The sequence below is a fragment of the Triticum aestivum genome, chromosome 1A, assembly GCF_018294505.1.
Source record: "Triticum aestivum cultivar Chinese Spring chromosome 1A, IWGSC CS RefSeq v2.1, whole genome shotgun sequence".
NCBI lineage: Eukaryota > Viridiplantae > Streptophyta > Magnoliopsida > Poales > Poaceae > Triticum > Triticum aestivum.
In genome coordinates this window covers 285,479,367-285,493,470 of record NC_057794.1, presented here as the reverse complement: position 1 = coordinate 285,493,470, position 14,104 = coordinate 285,479,367, and the positions used below count along the sequence as shown (strand labels likewise).

The 14,104-nt window shown below is 41.3% G+C and overlaps 1 long non-coding RNA gene across 7 annotated transcripts; it reads left to right on the top strand.

The window, feature by feature from the left end:
• Nucleotides 1-1,218: 1,218 nt before the first annotated feature.
• Nucleotides 1,219-7,258, top strand: LOC123046170 (uncharacterized). 7 transcript variants are annotated; one of them, XR_006422011.1, is made up of 7 exons: nucleotides 1,219-2,131; nucleotides 2,432-2,598; nucleotides 2,820-3,050; nucleotides 3,344-3,723; nucleotides 4,017-4,168; nucleotides 5,003-5,799; nucleotides 6,312-7,258. It is a non-coding gene; the product is annotated as an uncharacterized lncRNA (long non-coding RNA). The 7 variants fall into 7 exon arrangements; XR_006422014.1 differs by having other exon boundaries at nucleotides 1,220-2,131; nucleotides 2,954-3,050; nucleotides 6,312-7,255; XR_006422017.1 differs by lacking the exon at nucleotides 2,820-3,050 and having other exon boundaries at nucleotides 1,223-2,131; nucleotides 5,003-5,223; nucleotides 5,713-5,799; nucleotides 6,312-7,242.
• Nucleotides 7,259-14,104: the final 6,846 nt, after the last annotated feature.

Here is a 14,104-nt window from a genome sequence, read left to right as displayed (position 1 = left end):
TTTTTACTAATCTTGAATACCTAGCATATTAGGATTATTTAAGAAAATTACCATGCTATTTAAGACTCTCAAAATAATCTAAGTGAAGCATGAGAGATCAATAGTTTCTATAAAACAAATCCACCACGGTGCTCTAAAAGATATAAGTGAAGTACTAGAGCAAAACTATATAACTCAAAAGATATAAGTGAAGCACATAGAGTATTCCAATAATTTCCGAATCATGTGTGTCTCTCTCAAAAGGTGTGTGCAGCAAGGATGGTTGTGGTAAACTAAAAAATAAAGACTCAAATCATACAAGACGCTCCAAGCCAAACTCATATCATGTGGTGAATAAAAATATAGCTCCAAGTAAAGTTACCGATGGAAGTAGACGAAGAGGGGATGCCTTCCGGGGCATCCCCAAGCTTTGCCTTTTTGGTGTCCTTAGATTATCTTGGGGGTGCCATGGGCATCCCCAAGCTTAGGCTCTTGCCACTCCTTGTTCCACAATCCATCAAATCCTTATCCGAAACTTGAAAACTTCACAACACAAAACTTAAAGTAGAAAATCTCGTGAGCTCCGTTAGCGAAAGAAAACAAAAGACCACTTCAAGGTACTGTAATGAACTCATTCTTTATTTATATTGGTGTTAAACCTTATGTATTCCAACTTCTCTATGGTTTATAAACTATTTTACTAGCCATAGATTCATCAAAATAAGCAAACAACACACGAAAAACAGAATCTGTCAAAAACAGAACAGTCTGTAGTAATCTATAGCTAGCGCAAGATCTGGAACCCCAAAAATTCTAAAATAAATTGCTGGACGTGAGGAATTTATCTAATAATCATATGAAAAAATAATTAACTAAATACCACTTTCCAAATAAAAATGGCAGCAGTTCTCGTGAGCGCTAAAGTTTCTGTTTTTTACAGGAAGATTAACAAGACTTTCCCCAAGTCTTCTCAACGGTTCTACTTGGCACAAACACTAATTTAAAACAATAATGAGGCTAGCTAACTCACCTCTAGAAGGCTCCCCCGATTGGGCCATTCGTGGCCGTCAGATCAGGGTAAAAATCCCACCTCGGCTCTCCTCATCCGTTAGATATTCACTGTGTGTTTCACCTTGCTGTTTCTTTCACCTGTGTATGACGAGTGGGCCGCTTCGTCGATGGGGTCGCGATGTGTTGGGTGGGTGCGGGGTGAAATGGTACGATTGGTCATTCATTCCGAAAAGCCCATTGGTCGCCCAAACCCCATAGCCGCACGCCCCCGCCTCCTTCCTCCCTCACTCGTCTCAGCCACACGAACCCTAGCCGCTGTCCCACCCACATCCGTCCTCCATCCCTGGTACGAGCTCTTCCTCCTCTGTCTATGTCTGCCCTGAGCTCTTCCTCCTCTGTCCTCACATGCTCCACCCCGAGCCCTGCCTCTTCCACCCCACCCGGACTTCGCCCCGTCCGTTCGCGCACCAGTTCAAAGGGCAGGGCCAGAGAGCCATGGCGAGTCCTCGAGAGAGGAGAGGAAGGAAAAGGCGGAGCAGAGGAAATCAAGAAGGCCAGGGGGCAATGGAGGGAGCACACGACCGAACGAACCCTAGCCGGCTAGCCCCCAACCCGCAGCTGCCACAATCCTCCCTCCTCACTTCCTCATCAACACAGGCGCTCGCGCCCCTCCCCTCTCCCTCCTTCCCGCAGCCCCCGCATTTGACGAGATCCACCGCCTCCCCGAGGTCCTTATCCACCCAGGTCGCGAGGAAGCCGCGGAAGGAGGAAATCAGCTGGGCGTCACCAGCCGGAGAAGGAGGAGAGGCGTGGATGCCAGCCAAGGAGGCAGATTGGCTTGCCTCTACTGCACCATGAGCGTAGCCGCTGCCTCTGCACCCACCTTGCTCGGCCATCATGGGAGGATGCTCACCGTCAAAGAGCAGCCGCAGGTGCCACACCATTACAAGAGCTGCAGCGAGTAGGAGGTGATGATGCGTCGCCCCATTGACAAGAGCAGGGTGGCGGATTGGATCGAGGGTGCCTGCATGGCCACGCCACCGCTGCCGCCTGGAGTCGCCTTGGGCGCCGCCTCGAGTGACCTCCATCGCCGCCCCGAGTCAACTCCACCATTACCGCCAGGAATCCCATCCCCGGCGAGGTAACTTCCTCTGAATCACTGCTCTTCCTGGTCTTCTTGCCCTGCTTATTACACGTGTGATGTGTGCGTGCTTGCTGTTGATGTGCTGCGTGTGTGCTTGCTTGTTGTGTGCATACTTGCTGGCTTGTTGCTCGGTGCTTTGTCTGGGTGTTGGGCTGCTGATGGCCTGATGTTGATGCTTTGTTGTAATATTTGTATAATGCTTGTATCTTGTATGAAGCTATGAAGCTATGTTTTGTTGTATACTGACTTTGTTGCTTGCTGCGGTTGACCTGCTGATGTTGCTACTGTGCTGGCCAGGGAGTGAGTCAAGTGACATACAGACACAAGAAATATTCAGTTATGAGGATTGAAGAAATTAATGATCATTCAGTCATTGAGGATTTGAGAAGAGGCATCAATGCTCCAGTAGAGGTGTCATTGAAGTTGTGGCTGTCAATAGTCCTTTTATTGATGCTAAGTACATGGTAAGGAAATAATGCTATATGATTTGCATATTTTTTGCTATGAGAACTTCTGCAACTGAAACTCAAAGTTTAGGTGTTGAACTCATAGTTTTGCAGTAGTTAGTTTTGTACTACTTTGTATCAAAATTGCATCAGACCATGTTGCACTGTATTTAGAGCATAGAAAAATTACTTAACACCTAATTTTGCACAATTGGGTTCCTACTTTTTTCTATTATTAGGTGCAATGACAGAAATCATCCAGTGGGATGTTCTACTGCATCGGAATTTGACAAATCTAAATCTGCCATTATATTCTTCCCTTCACCTCTCAAGTTAACACCCCTCCTCCCATTTATTGGACCATATGTTCAAGTATGAATCCACTCATGGCCCCTTTAAAGGATCCATTAAGATCGTGGATGATTCAGTATTGGAGATTAATGCGAAAAGATCACAACCACGGGTGAAAGGTAAATATGCCAGGGTTAGCTAATTGTTTGCCATATTAGTGCGGTTGATATATATGTCGCGGTTTCTAAATATGCATGACATGTTGTGCTGAAATAAGGACATGTGAAGCAATGAAGTCACCAATGTAACATTATTAGTTAATAACTGATTTATAGTTTAGAGCCCCATGTTTTTCGCACATTCATACGGACATATAATAGCTTATAAGCGCACGCTTGTTGTACATCTCGAGTACTGCTTGTTCCTTCTCTTATTTTGATTCTTATGTTCACATGTTGATTTTTTGTCATAGAGGGAAAGGAGAAGTCTGAATGCGCCAACAAGTAGCGACCAATGAGCTGTCGTCTATGGATTGGCTAAGGGAGGAGTTGTCTTGTGCTGCAAGGGCATCTTGTAGATCGATTTCCTTGGTTGGATGTGTCTCAGATTCTAATTAGTATTTAATTTCCTTAGTTTTAACTTATAACCGGACAAAAATTGTTATTGCACCTGAATATTTGATTATGAATCTAAGTTATGGGAAATAGGTGGAGTGAGAGGAAATGAGGCGTTGTTCGATGGGGCCTTGCCACGGTTGCCTTGAGTTTTCGCATCGAAGCACCACTTTGTATGGCTAGGCTTCCATGGCTACATCGAGGGTCCCAATCTGCAGGCGAGCTCTTCTTTTCATCTGTAGGTTATGAGTCATCTCCACCTCAATGAGATTTAGTTTCCACATTAACGACTATAGGTTTCTTAATGTTTTGGAGTGGTCTACTTTCATTGTCTCCAGTTCAGTTGTGTATTTCTTTGCGCCCATGTTCGCTTCAGTATTCCCTTCCAATTCTCACACTATGGTTGCAGCTTCTTTATTTATGTTGGACTGTTCTATGAATTGCCACCATGAAACTTGTTAAAAAAATAGTGTTGTCGGGTGATAATCATTCTTGGCAGTGATTCTTGTTGTGGTTGGGATATTGATGCAGATATACCACGAAGGGAAGATCTGCCTCACTGTGCACTTTAGGCGCGCGCACACTAGCGATGGTATAGGATTGGCTTCCTGGTGGAATCAGGTGCACGTCGTCCATGGTGGCCTATCGTGGGTGTTGGTGGGCGGCTAGAGGCGCTGTAGCAGGTCGATTTATCTGACTACTGAAAATGAGCTTCAGAATATCTGTAGAACGTAGCCCACTTCCAGCCAAATATTAATTATGATAAATCCACCATGTACCATGATCATTTGGACAGTCTTGCTTAAGTTTATGTTAGCCCTGTATGCTAATTTGAGAAGATTGTTAACTTTAAGGTGCGAACATTTATAAAATGATAATTGTACCGTTTTTTGGGATTTTGTGATTCCTATGGAATTAAGAGGTCATCTATTGGCCTATCCCTATTTGTAATTTCAAATAGTTATTTTTTGGTGCACTTCTATTTTATAAATGAATCAGTAGCCAATTATGCTTGATGTTTCAAGCAGAACTAGAATTGGTAAACAACTATACGTGAAGCATATATGGAGGCGGGAATCTGGTTTGGTTTTTTGCTATGTGCCTATTTGCTTAACAAAATACTTGACTGGAGAGCAGATTCCAAATGGAGCTGCATTTTCATGCGTTGGGGGCAGAAGTAGAATAAATAGTAAATCTTGATCTTATGGAGTGATGATTTACATTCTTTGTGTGATGAGATAATACACAACCTAGGTGTTATTTAGCTTGCTGCTGTAGAACAACTAACTATCATGATGTGTAGTTTTTGAATATTGAGTCCTTGAGTTTTGGGGAATGGTGCGCTCTAATTTGGAAGTGGTATTTCCTAATGTATTCGCACAGTTAGATATCATATTATATATTTTTTCTCTTGAAATTTCTGCCATGTAAAGCTAGGTTGTCTTTGATTTGTTGTTGTGTTAGGTATTGAACAGACTGGCTTGTTTGGCTAACCTTCCTTTCCTTCTATTTTGCAGGCTCTAGAATCGCTAAGGTTGCTCCTTCTCTGTTCCTTTGGTCAATGTTTCTCCTTGTCATTCTTTTCTAAGCACTGCACTTTTCTACCCTATTTGTTTACTTCTTATTGTCATGCTAATTCCTCCGTTCCTGATTTTTCCAGGTGTCATGTTTGTGTGTTTGTTTTTGTGGTGCTGCTTATATGTGTGACTACCGTATGATCGTATATATATGCTGAAAAGTAAAATGATTTTTCCTTGGCACGATACATAATTTGTAATGAGATGGTAGTACATCAGTGTATTTACAGGAAAAAAATTATAGTCGTATATATATAATTTGCATCTATAGTGTACATCAGCTGAAAAGAACATTCTTCTACTCTTTCTTGATGTATGCTATCGTATATTGCTTCTCTACTTGCTCAAAATCAAATTTGCATCTATGAAAAGGTAAGAAATTAAGGCGAGTGAGATGGCAGTAGATTGGCATGTTTACAGAAAAAACAAATAGCCATGCAAGTTCGAAAGAACATATTTTTACTATTTCTTGCTATATGCATATTTCCCGTCTTCTTCCTTCAGAATCAAATGTGCGTCTACTAAAGGATAAGAAATTAAGGCTGCAATCTAAGAATAGAATCAAATGTGCATCTACTAAAGGATAAGAAATTAAGGCTGCAATCTAATAATACTTTTATTTGCCATTCTGAATTTCTATCACAACACAGAGGAATGAGGAATGGATACAGGAGGCATGGCGTAAGCGTAGGGGTCAGCCAGGGCACAATGCAGGAGTTTGCCCATATCCTCTCAAAGTTAGTTCTTGCTCTTCTTGTCCCTACTACCTTGCCTGCCAACTCTCTGATAGAGTATTTTATTTCTGCAATGTATTTTATTCTTTGAAGAAATTAATTTTTTTTCATAGCTTCTTGGCATACTATGGATTGAATTCTTTGTGAGAAGAAGCAAATGATGGTAGCAGTTCCTACAAGAAGATACCAGACATGTAATATCTTGATAGAAGAGAAAATCTACATTTTATTCATGTGAAAATTTAGGGTGGATTTGTGTTTTTCAGAAATGAGGCAACCTTACATGTTGACAGTAAGTTGACTACCAGTTTAAAAGCTTATGTTTGCAAAGTGTTTCCTGGTATAACCCCCCCACTCTCTCTCTTGATTGATATATCCATATATCAAAGGGGAATGATAGTTACTTTTAACAGGGATTGGTGGTTCATCACAATTTTTCTAGCTTCTTTTGTCCTCCAAATGATATAGAAGGCAGTCATCAAGTTGCATCCTCTAATTTCTCGTGATTTTTGTAGGACCTACTATGATGCATATTTGAAAGAGTGCATCTATCGTTTCAGCTGAAAATTGATCTCTATTTGAAGGAGTGCATCTATTGTGCATCTACGCCAGAAGACAGTGTGCTGTTTTTTATTCCATGCTCCAAATATTTCATGTCCGATTCATAGACATCCTTGAATTGCTTAATGATGATGGCATGTTTGGTGTTCATATTTTTGTCAGCCAAATAATAATAGGTGCACTTGATTGTTTGAGGAAATGCCAACTGAAAGCTAAATTCAGTTAGAATTAGATTTTTGCACGTGTGTTCTTGATGCTTCATGTACGACCAGTTCTCTCGAATAATGAGTTACTCCCTCAATTTTACAATAGAGATAATTTGTCAAAATTGTGTTTTTGTGAACATGCATAGGGCCTCTCAGTCTTTAACCCTGACTATAAAAATCCATTGATGGAAGCTGGGGAGGGCTGAGATGAACATCCGGCTCCCTGGGTCTAAGCCATCGAGATGGTAGAGATGACGTTTCCATGTCATCAACTCCAGCAGCCGGACAAGGCATATAAAAACCATGGATCCTTGCTCCCCAGGCCGCAAAATGATCACAGTGATGTCATGATCAAAGTGATGTCTACGACCTCCTCCTAGATGTATTAATCTCAACCTCATGTTTGGTTTTCTTCCCTTTTCTCTTCTAATGATGTAATTTCTTTTACTAAGATAACACCATGTTTGTTGTAATGCCTTATTTGATGTAAGATCCCTTTTCTACTTCGAATGAATTTACTGCATATATTTCTTATTTAGTTTAGTTCATCATTCAGAGAGGATGGAATATTTTTGTCCTTCATAGGTTAAATGAGCATTGTGTAGTCCTTCACAGGTTAAATGAGCATTGCGTAAAAGTATGTCTAAGTTCTCTTTCTTCAAATGCTTCAAGTAAATGAAATTGTTTATTTTGAATTTAATACCTTTTAATAATAATAATCATAATGAGAGAGGAGTATGCTTCTCTCTCTCTCTCGGCAAATGTTACTTTAGACAACATGTACTAAGAAATAAAAACTCTAGAAATGTGTTCGAATCTCACAAAAAGTGTTTGTAGTTCTTATTCATACTTGAAACATGCGAGGCTCTGCAAATTAAACCATGTTTTTTTCAAGGCGCATATGGATTTAGCAGACCACAACTAAACCGACTGTATATACATGGCCTGTCCTTAGTAAAGGAAACTATTTTCATCGCGAACATGGCTTTAGTTGAAGGTTCTTGCAGCATGAAACTACTTTCATCGACAACATGTATTCAGCAGGTCTCTGCGCCATTTGGCGCAACGGTTCAACTAGTTAAACATAAAAAACACAACCAAAACAGAGGCTAGATAAATTATTTATTACTAAACAGGAGCAAAAAGCAAGGAATAAAAATAAAATTGGGTTGCCTCCCAACAAGAGCTATCGTTTAACGCCCCTAGCTAGGCATAAAAAGCAAGGATAAATCCAGGTATTGCCATCTTTGGTAGGTAATTCTTCAATGAGGCATCTACCATCCTGTAACATCCCAAAATTCTAAATTTTGGAATGTTATATTAAATAAATTATTATGAATGTTTGTTTGACTATTGTGTGATTGATTGTGTGAAATTGAGTGAAAATTTAAGACTTTTTGAAAGTTGATGAGAGGGAATAAAAGGACTTTCCCAAAACCTTCATCTCGCATTTTGATCTCCATGAATTCAAATTCATTCATCACAAAACCCTAGAGTGAAGATAATATGACTTCTTCCATTTAACGAAATGAAAAGGGGTTTTGAAGTTGATTTGAATTCCATTTGAACAATAGTCCAACTCAGAAACTCTATGCCACTCAAGGATTTTCATGAGAGAAGATAATAGGACTTCTTCAGAATATATGAAATAGAGTGGGAAGTGATGAGGAGCACTTTTGAATTTCATTTGGTTCATTTTTGGAAAGTTTTCCGTTTTGAGTTTCAAAACATTTCCATTCATTCAAATAAAATAAAGAGAGAAGGAAATATGACTCCTTTAATTATCAGAAAGAAAATGGAAATGGATTATGAAACCAATAGACGATTATTTAAAATAATATTTGAAACCATTTGCATCTCATGATTTATGGTATTTTGGAGTTTTCTCGAATGTTCAAATATTATTTTCCACTCAAGAAAACTGAAGGAGAGGGGATAAGATGACTTCCTCAAAATATAAAAGAGGTGGGAATTTCATTTGAATATTATTTGGAGTTTTTAGAACTTATTTGGTATTTATTCAATTTGCAAAAAGTGCATTAAATGCATTAGGAAAATATTTTCAAATTCTTCTATGCTTGATTAAATGTTCACTGTGTTACAGATATTCAGAGATAATTTTAGAAATTATCACGGTATTTTTTTAGGATTTTGTTTCGTTTCGTTTGGCCTCGGAAAGTTTTTGTAAAAAAAAACAACACACGCACACCCGCGCGCAGGCCCAGCCAGCCATGCACTTCGGCCCGCGGCCTGCTCCCAACGCCCGAAGGCCACCACTCGCTCGCCTGACCCGCCTCTCTCTCTCGCTCGCATGCAGCTGTCGCTGCCAGGAGGGCCCCACCCCCATCGTCCCCAACCTCCCGTCTCTCCCGCTCGGGATAGAGCATGAGCCCGCCGCCCGCAACCACCGCACCTCGCCTTCGGGGATAAGGCTAATCCCGCCACCCTGAGCACCCCTCTCCGCGCCTATAAAAGCCTCGGAGCCTCCTCTCTCCATCCCGCCCACTTGCTCGTCGGCTGGAGCTACTTCGCCGGAGAAGCTCGTCGGCCGTAAGCCACTATGAGGCCCCAAACTCTGTCAACTTGTTCCCCTGCTCCACGCACACCTTGTTGACAACTTTTTGTGGTCTAGGGGACACCGGAGCCATCGCACGGATGACGTCCGAACCGCTGGAGTTCGCCGGAGTGCCACCCTTCCTTCGCTCCGTCTCTATCACCCCAACGCGCGCCGCCTCCACCACCTGACAGCCCCCGACGCGCCGGCCCCATTTGTCTTCTTTCCCGCTGCCGAGGACCTCCGCAGGCCGTCACCCCGTCGCTGCCCAACGCCGCGCCGCCGTCCCCTGCACGTCACCAACGCCGACACTGCCGCTCGCTGTGAGCTTCCCCCCGTTCTGTTTGTTTTTTGTTTAAAACGGTTAACCAAGGTTTTATTAAACCATGCGGTTTTAGTGAAAAACCGGTCTCTGGTTTTCTTTTTATTTAGCTGCGGTAGTTGTTTTTATTAGTTAGTGGCCGTTCACCGTATAGCTGCCGCAGTGAACACTCTCTGGCCTCTCACAGTGCGCCATGTGGCCAGGGACTTGATCGCTATATTTTTCTTCACTGTTAGGTCCCTGTAAATTTTAGTTTAGCCCCTAAACTTAGATTAGCCACAACTTTTTAACCCTAGATCCAAACTCGATGAAACGAGTGGCAAATTCTTTGTATTGATTAGATCTATCCAGTAGTGTCATCTTTGTAAACTTTTGTCGGATTCGAATTTGAAATTATTCAGATTTGAATTCAAACTTCAAATGGCCATATCTCCTAAACCGTAGCTCCGATTGGTGTGATTCTTTTTGCACTGTGTCACTGTAGCCAAACCCTACCACCTGGACCTTTGTCACTATACTTTTCACACGATTAGTATCTGTCCATGATAGTTTTATTACTATGCAAGTATGCACGATAGATCACATCACAGTTTTGCACCTTATGTCACTTATTGTTTTGCACCTAGAATTATTTGCATGCAAGTTTTGTGTGTTGGATCCCCATTTGGTTTTCCGAGTCATTTGTGTTGTATGTTATTGCTCTTTGGAATGATTGCTTATGTGAATGCAATGTTTGAATTTATAGATTTTCATCGGAGAGTGACGGATAGTTCTATTAAGTAAATTTCTAAGAGTGATATAATCTTCATCAACTATTACCAAGCAAGTTCACATTTGACCATTCTTCCAATTACCTATGTTTTATATTATGCACTTAGTCCTTTTGCGGTAGGATTGCATGGTAGGATTTATTGTTGCCAGATGGCTACCGTTACCTAGTAGTTCATTGAGGTAGGTTTGAACCATATACCTTTGTCACCATCACGTAAGTTTAATTTTGCCTCGCCAATGTAGACGTGGATTGGGAAGTGTTCATTGTGAGAGATGAGTGACAAAGTAGTAAGTAGAACCAATATAACTTGATGAACTACCTGGGCGGAGGTTTGGTTTGAATGGTGGCGAAGTACAGTGGGAGCATGCATGGGAAATCCATGGTGGTGCACCACTAGTGGTCCGTCCTCCCAGGCTCAAAGAGCTCAATCATATTCTCATGTCTAGAAGCTTCCGTGTGCAGCCACAAGCCAATATGGGCTCTGGCTTAGTTGAGTAGATAGTGTGACCCCTTCCGGGATGGGCTAGCAGATGTAGAATGATGTAGGTGTACCAGCCTATCCGTGGGTTAAGGGGGAACATTTTTGAAAGGCTATGTCTTGGTCATCCTGTTCTCAAACGCCAGGCAGTGCGAGAACTTCAAGGGAGGTGATCGAGTCTTGTGGGGAAATGTGCGCAAACCTCTGTAGAGTGTTAAAACCTAATCGATTAGCCGTGTCCCCGGTTACGGACAACTTGAGCATCTAGTAGTGGAAATGCTGAGAGATCTCATCACTATTAATTAAATAGTTGGGTTTTAAATGAAACTTTGGGAATGGATTAAGTTGGGTTTACCAACTCATCCTATGCTATATAGTAGTGGTAGAATAATATCTTTTATTCTAGGGAAAACTAGCTTTATGCAAAAACTAAACTTATAGCTTTCCACCAGCCAAATTGCATGTACAAATAGGTGCATTATTCTTATGATGTGACTTGCCAGTACATTCAATGTACTGACCTACAGGGCTGCAACGTCTTATGTTGCAGGAATTTCTACGATGAGTAAGAGTTACGTTGTAGGGTTACGGTCTACACTCAACTTGTCGTTGGCGTTGATGGACTCCACACCCTTATGTTTGTTTCCGCTGAGACTTATGAGGTATATATCAGTTTTACGTTATTTATACATGTGATTGCACTTTGATATATACATTGATGTACTGTGTGTGCTAGCATACCGATCTAGGGATGGCACAGATACACAGAGGCTTGACCATTTGAGGTCGGGTCGCTACACATCCTTAGTAATTTCTTTATTTTTATTGATTATCAAACTTTTAGGCACAAGATCAATTTTTTTTTCATTTGTAACAAATGGTTCCTTAATGATAGCAAAAAGATTAGGATGAATACTTATAGATTTGAGATCCGCAGTTTCCTTACTAGAGGATTCACCTTTACTTTTAGGAACATACATAAACTTGGCAATTTTAGTGGGAGAACTTGGACTATTATTTATGGAATAAAAAGCGGTTCCTATCCTCAAGTTTATCGATTCTAGTGGAATCCTGATTTATTTTCTCACTAACTATAGGTTCCTTTTCTTTAATATTTTTCAAAGTGACTCCTACTTTAGATCCATATTCAGTGATTCGGTTGTGGATCTTTTTAGCCAAATTTTCAATTAACTCTATAGTAGCAACCTTATTTTCAATAATTTCACGTCATTGCATTACATGCTCCAAAGTTAACATAGTTCCATTAACCAAAAGAGGTGGTGAGCCAACCAAATCTATCATAGCATTATAAGAATCAAAAGTATGGCTACCCAAGAAATTCCCTCCGATAATGGTATCAAGGATATATCTGTACCAAGGAGTAGCGCCTACATAAAAATTGCGAAGAAGAACGGAAGTAGATTGCTTCCTGGTAGATCTATTTTGAGCATTGCAAATTCTATACCAAGCGTCTTTTAGATTTTCTCCCTCCCTTTGCTTAAAATTTAGAACTTCATTCTCGGGAGACAACGGAGAAGAAAAGGGACTAGCCATAACGACAAGCAAATGGAAAAGAGGCGAACAGAAAAGAGAGGGAGGATAGAGAGAGAGAGGGCGAATAAAACGGCAAGGGTGAAGTGGGGGAGAGGAAAATGAGAGGCAAATGGCAAATAATGTAATGCGGGAGATAAGGGTTTGTGATTGGTACTTGGTATGTTGATTTTTGCGTAGACCTCCCCAGCAACGGCGCCAGAAATACTTCTTGCTACCTCTTGAGCACTACGTTGGTTTTCCCTTGAAGAGGAAAGGGTGATGCAACAAAGTAGCGTAAGTATTTCCCTCTGTTTTTGTGAACCAAGGTATCAATCCAGTAGGAGGGTACGCGCGAGTCCCTCGCACCTACACAAAACAAATAAATCCTCGCAACCAACACGATAAGGGGTTGTCAATCCCTACACGGTCACTTACGAGAGTGAGATCTGATAGATACGACAAGATAATGTTTTTGGTAATTTTATGATAAAGATACAAAGTAAAATAAAAGGCAATGAAAATAACTAAGTGCTGGAAGATTAATATGATGAAGATAGACCCAGGGGGCATAGGTTTCACTAGTGGCTTCTCTCGAGAGCATAAGTATTTTACGGTGGGTGAGCAAATTACTGTTGAGCAATTGACAGAATTGAGCATAGTTATGAGAATATCTAGGTATGATAATGTATATAGGCATCACAACCAAGACAAGTAGACCAACTCCTGCCTGCATCTACTACTATTACTCCACACATCGACCACTATCCAGCATGCATCTAGCGTATTAAGTTCATAAGAACAGAGTAACACCTTAAGCAAGATGACATAATGTAGAGGGATAAATTCAAGCAATATGATAAAAACCCCATCTTGTTATCCTCGATGGCAACAATACAATACGTGCCTTGCTGCCCCTACTGTCACTGTGAAAGGACACCGCAAGATTGAACCCAAAGCTAAGCACTTCTCCCATTGCAAGAAAGATCAATCTAGTAGGCCAAACCAAACTGATAATTCGAAGAGACTTGCAAAGATAACCAATCATACATAAAAGAATTCAGAGAAGATTCAAATATTTTTCATAGATAAACTTGATCATAAACCCACAATTCATCGGTCTCAACAAACACACCACAAAGAAGATTACATCAAATAGATCTCCACAAAATAGGGGGAGAACTTTGTATTGAGATCCAAAAAGAGAGAAGAAGCCATCTAGCTAATAACTATGGACCCGAAGGTCTGAGCTAAACTACTCACACTTCATCGGAGAGGCTATGGTGTTGATGTAGAAGCCCTCCGTGATCGATGCCCCCTCCGACGGAGCTCCGGAACAGGCCCCAAGATGGGATATCGTGGATACAGAATGTTACGGCGGTGGAATTAGGGTTTTGGCTCCGTATTTGATCGTTTGGGGGTACATAGGTATATATAGGAGGAAGGAGTACATCGGTGGAGCAACAGGGGGCCCACAAGGGTGGAGGGCGTGCCTGGGGGGGTAGGTGCACCCCTACCTCATGGCTTCCCTGTTGGTTGCTTGACGTAGGGTCCAAGTCTCCTGGATTATGTTCGTTCCGAAAATCACGTTCCCGAAGGTTTCATTCCATTTGGACTACGTTTGATATTCTTTTTCTGCGAAACTCTGAAATAGGCAAAAAACAGCAATTCTGGGTTGGGCCTCCGGTTAATAGGTTAGTCCCAAAAATAATATAGAAGTGAATAATAAAGCCCAATAATGTGCAAAACAGAAGATAATATAGCATGGAGCAATCAAAAATTATAGATACGTTGGAGACGTATCAAGGAGTTGGATGCACAAGCAGCATTCCTGCTTAGTACAAGTGGAGGCTAGCAAATAGATTGAGAAGCGACCAACCAAAAA